Source organism: Hirundo rustica, chromosome 3, assembly GCF_015227805.2.
Source record: "Hirundo rustica isolate bHirRus1 chromosome 3, bHirRus1.pri.v3, whole genome shotgun sequence".
Lineage (NCBI taxonomy): Eukaryota > Metazoa > Chordata > Aves > Passeriformes > Hirundinidae > Hirundo > Hirundo rustica.
The window spans coordinates 42120173-42126172 of record NC_053452.1 but is presented as its reverse complement, the minus strand read 5'-3'; positions in this window follow the sequence as shown (position 1 = coordinate 42126172).

The following is a 6000-nucleotide window of genomic DNA, read 5'->3' as shown; positions in this document are numbered from 1 at the left end:
TCTGTATAAAAGCAAATTCCTTTGTTTCAGGAAAATTCCTTTACTTGTTAACCAAGTGGTCTGTGCAACCTATTCAGCTGCTGTGTGAACATGATTGAGAGAGCAGATGCCTCTAAGACTCTCTCCTAAAGTGCGGTGCACACAAATGAATGTATCTGTGAGCCTCCGTGGCCTACGTTGGACATTGTCTCCTTGGAAAGGCAGTATTTTGACATTTGAAGCAGGGTTAAATAAAAAGTCTTCTATTCTTTTAGTAAGTTACATATTGCGCCTGGGTCTGAGACCAATTTTGTGTCCCAATTTTCTGCTTGCAACAGTGTAAAATCCTGGAGAGGTTACCTACAGTGCCCCATAGCAGAGCCCCCCGGGCGAGTCAGGATGAGGTGTGCTTGCAAAGGGTACAAGTGTGGTACGCAGCTGCTGGGCATCTCCTGGCCGTGTGACCCCCAGGAAGGGATGGAGAAGGGCTGATTAGGAGTGCCAGGCAGGACCAGGCCACGGGGCTCCCAGGAGACAGCGCACGCTGTAGCCAGGTGAGCCAGCGCCCCGTGACCTGGCGAGCAGCGAAACGAGACGCTCCCAGTGGAGCTGCCTCCAGCTGAGACTCTTTGCACCGCTCAAGAGCTAGCAGAGAGGAGTTTCTGCTCTTAAAAGGTTATGCTGCATAATAAAAACCACAGCACAGAAGAAACCTGTATTTGTAACTTGCTGGGTCTCATTCATGTGAGAAAGGGTTTATTGGTTATTTTCTTAGACTGCTGCTCTTGCTGAACCACAGCATAAGAAATTACCTTAAACTGGAAGCCTGCCCTCAGTTACTTGAATTTTTCTTCTCTAAAGGAAGCTTAGAACTTGATCCTGTGTAAAGCTTTCTATAAGATTTTTATGAACTATCAGGTTGAAAAGTAAATTTTGCTTTTTAGGAAAAAATAAAAACCCTAAATAAAGATTTTTAAATTTCCAATACAAATTGCCGTATACTTGTACAGATGCCCCAAAGTGTAAAATGAAGTACAAAAAATAGTTATTTTTCTTTTTCTCTATTTCATTTCTATTCATGAAATAGAAAGAAGAAGACAAAAGGGAAGAAAGAGAAAGATAAAAAATTGGATTTTGTAGGTATCTTAACCCAAAGTATATCTATTTATATATAAAATAGTCCTTATACTTTTTGATGAGGAATAAAAATGACGGTTTTGTTTTCTAAGAAATTACAAAGCTACATTTCCACTTGATTTTCTTACAACTAGCTTTCAACTAGCTCTCACTTCTAAGAGATTACTTGATAAATAGGAAAGAATTCTATGAGAAAATGTTTTATGGATCATTATCCTAGTTTGCCATTATTGTTAGATTTGTTTTACTTTCTATCTGAATACGCTACGTTAATAAAATTCTTTTACAAAAAGCTGGATCTTGTTCATTCCTTTGATTCCTGGGTTTCTCCTTCATAGCACCTTAATTTTATAGCCTCTCACTGTTACCAAGAAGAAATCATGACTGTCAAACAGGACTCATTCTGGTTTGCCGTTTTCAAACTGAATGGTGTTGAAAAATTTTCAATGCAGCAGTACCATTATTTTATGACAATAAAAATGTTTGTCAGTCTGTCTTCATTGAACATTGCTGAAAAAGGGTAAGAGTCAGAAGTCCAGACTTCTTTAACAACAGTAATAAAAGGAAATTTTAGAAAGAATTATTCCAAAATGTCCTAAAATACCCATTTTATGAGTGGTTACATAGAGTAGCCCAGAGAAGGTGCAATGAAATAAATACTTGTTAAATACTTGGAAGAGTAGTGAATTTCAATGTGTGATTTTTCTTTCCCTGAGAGAACTTTTGGAGAAGTATGTCAAAACATTCTGGTGACATTTGCAGTCTCTTTCAGGACACAAAACATAATTCTGTTTTCTCAGACTGAGTTATTAATTTAACAAAACAGTTTTTTGAGTTAAGGAAGTATTTAGGGTTCTTTATTGGTTTGGAGAATAATCTGTTATTGAAAGGAAAATTCTATTTAACTTTCAATTTAAATTTGAAGCGACAATGCTGAAATTTTGCAGAATAGAACTGAGAATCAAAAAAATATTAGAAATGAACACACAGCCAAAGAACACAGTAATATTTACAAACTTCAAAGAAAACATTAGTGCAATATATAGTCAAAGTTATTCTTCCTTGCACTTCTGATTATAGATTTTTAGAATATACTATTGTGACTTCACACTGTGAAGAGGTTCAACAAGACCACGTGCAAGGTCCAACAGCTGGGGCAAGGCAACAGCTGGAATCAATACTGGATGGAAGATGAGGAGATTGAGAGAAGCCCTGACAAGAATGTCTTGGGGGTGCTGGTGACTAAAAAGCTGGTGCTGGTGATTAAGAAAACTGGACATGAGCTATTAATGGGCACTTGCAGCCCAGAAAGCCAATTTAGTCCTGGTCTTCACCCAAAGCAGGGTGGCAGCAGGATGAGGGAAGTGGTTCTGTCCCTCTGCCCCGGTGAGACCTGACCTGGAGTGCTGCGTCCTGCTCTGGGGTCCTCAGCACAGAAATGTCATGGGAACTGTTGGGGTGTGTCCAGATGAAGGCCACAAAGAGGAGTGGAGGGATGGAATACTTGTCCTATAGGAAATGGTTGAGAGTGTTGGGGCTGGAGGACAGAAGTCTCAAAGATGTTATTGAAACCTTCCAGTACGAAAAGGGGATTTAGAGCAAAGATGGGGAAAACTTGTAACTTGGTCCTGTTGCAATGGGACAAATGACAACATTTTTAAACTGAATGAGGATAGATGCAGACTAGATATGAGGAGCAAATTTTTACCATGATGGTAGTAAAACATTGGATCAGGTTGTCCAGAAACTTGGCAAATGCCTCATCCCTGGAAACATTCATAGTTAGGCTGGACAGGGTTCTGATCAACCTCATCTCATTGAGGATGTCCCTGCTTATTGCAGGAGGGACTCTTGTAAGTCCGTTCCAACCAAAACTATTCCATGATTTTGTATGCCTAAAATTATTTCATATGCATCTATGCACATGATGAATTTCTATATGAAAACACACCTGTGTAGTTCAGATTAATGTACATTTTCAGACTGGGATGTAGTTGCCTTAAAAATGCAGAGACCAACATGCCCTCCCAGGTGAACCTATTGCCAGTACTGAAGTAGCTTATTATAACTGCAAAATTACTCACAAATACTCTCCTCAAAAAAATGAGATTGCTGAAGAAAACAGTGAGAAACTTCTGAAAATCTAGGCTACTAGTCTAGCCAATGCCTGTGCAAAACCAGTCACACAAATTTTAAGAATGTTTCTAATACAGCACATGGACCAGGTATTATTTATGCAACTAAACGTCCCTCCAAACCAAAGGATCTCAGTCGAGGGAAAATACAAGATGATGCTCCATGCCCAGGTGTATTGTTCCATAGGGACAATTAGAAGATTGGTTAGGTTCTTGCTGATGTCAGTAGCAGTCTGCTGTTGACTTCAGTGGGAGTAAGGGTTAACCCCAAATTACTATGTCTGTAAAATAAGACATTCTTTGATTTTTGTCCATATTCTAAATTGATGATTTCATCCTTATGGTGCAGTTAACTTTAAATACCATCTCCTTATGAATTTTCTCTCTCAAGAAATGAAATCCATGTAACACCTTATGGATTATTTCATGTTCAATGAGGTTTCCATTGTATTATGACAGATTATGCTGAAAATGTATTAAAATCAATAAAATATATGACTTTCAAAGAAATCCACAGCTAAAAAGCTATTTTTTTTTTAATGTTGGCAGGGACAAATCATTAATAATTTCAGAATTGAATTGTTAAACAGAATTCTAGTTAATTCTGCCAGCTCCCAAGAATTTACACTTAATCTGTCTTCTTTGTTTGACTTCTACCTTTGGCAAAACTATTACATTTCAGCCAGTGACCCATTTCCACAAGTTTTTGAAGTTACATTTAAGAGTGGGAGAAAGATGAAAGCCAGCAGTGTTTCCAAATTACAGACTTATTAATTTCTATGAAAAACCCACATTAGTTTCCTGAAAATATTTGTATTTCTTACTGAAATGTAATACAGACTGGTTTTGAACTTCACAGTTTCTGTAAAACAAAAATCAACAGGTTTGGGAATCCTGGCCATCTCATAGAAAGATGCTTTGTTGGTGGAAAGCCAGTGTCAGCACAAACTGGAATAGATGCATGTCACAAACTTTCCCTTGTAGGTATTCCCAACACCAAAGAAGAGAATTCCATTATGGTAAATACATATGAGCCAACACAACAATATACCAAAATTAAATGCTCTTGAAAGAAGCTGGTTCCCTGTGAATTCAGATCTTCTAATTTTTCTTTTTTTTTTTACTTAATTGAACATTTAAAAACTTAGTTGTGGTTTATTCTTTCCTTTTATCAGCTTCCAATAAACACTCAAAAAATAATCAGTCATTCTGAATGACACTAAGTAGAAAGCATTATTTTCTGCCAAAATCATAGATAGTAAAATTATTCTTTAGAACTGGAAACAGATAAAATAGGGAAGTGTTCAGAACTCTGAACAACAGGTTGTGTTAAACAGCAAAATCAAAACAAACAGCAAAAACAGGTAGTCAAATGTTGTGATGTCTTTTAAAAGCCAAATAAGGGGGTAAATTCTGTATGACACTCACTAAGATTCCTTTTCTGAATGTACACATAGTTGTGATTTTTTTCACTGAAAATAGATGAATAAGGAAAAAAACCCCAAAACATATGAATGGAGAAAAGAGATATTTCAGAACTTCAGTTGGTTTCTCATTGTGTTTATTGTTTTTGAGAAAAGGTTAACATTTTGAACATCTGCTAAACTAAAAATCATACTAAAAAATCTGAAATATTACCCCTTTACTTAAAGATATTAGCTTTAGTTTGCAGAAACGTTATGCAGTTTGGACATACCATAAATCTCCTTTTGCAGTAGGCTGCTTGTGGCAATTGAATTGAACCCTTGAAATGGGCTTTGACTCCATCTGAAATTGATGTTGACTAAGTTTCCATGGGCCAAATGGAAAAACAGTTAGGGAAGTTGAAGCTTTGCCATATCAGCTAATGTGAAAGAGGTGGTATATATAATATACTTATTTGCTATACTGTCTGGTTCCTTGTTTTTTTCTGTTGCCCTAGTCACTGTCATAGCAATCTTCTGACCCTTTTAAACTAAAAGCTGCATTCAACCCCACCCTTAGCATGTCTCTAAAACAAATATTTGTTGATTGCAATGCTCTTGAAGGCACAAGACAGTTGGTCAGATTATCATCTCTGAGGTTAGCATCTTTTCAACAAATCACATTCTTTAAACAACTTTTTTTTTTGCAGCAGCAATGCCCTGAACAGCTGCCCACAGAGAAGAAATTCAATTCTGCCAGCAATCCCAGCCTCACCCTGCCTTGTCATGCCACCCTTTTCTTCAACATGACCTTATGTAGGAGCCAACTTTTTGCTATGATGATACATGGGATTCTCGTGGGATATAAGGAAAGACTGAGGACAGTTTTTCCTAAGCGCTTTCGTTCCATTGCTTGGCAGTATCTATTGAAATGCACTAAAGAAGGAAGTAATTAGTCTGTTTTCCTAAGAACACATTTGCAATGCAAAATATTATTGAAATCTTGAAATCATTTTACAAGTCATGTTTGCACTATACACATTCATATACACATATATGCACATCAAACATGGACTCAAATTTTCATATTTTTTATGATAATATATTGATATGTAAAACCAAAATGGATTATGATTTGAATTCAGGACATTTCTTGTTCAGTGATGAGTTAACTGTAATTTTTCGTGTCACTATGTATAAACAGAACATCTCTGCAATACTACTAGAGATGATTTTTTTTTTTTGCTTTTTTTGCCTTACACTTGAATCAAAGACATAAAACAATTCTGTGTTCTGGTATTTAATCTGATTTTCTTGAGTTTATATATGCCAAAAAAATATGTATT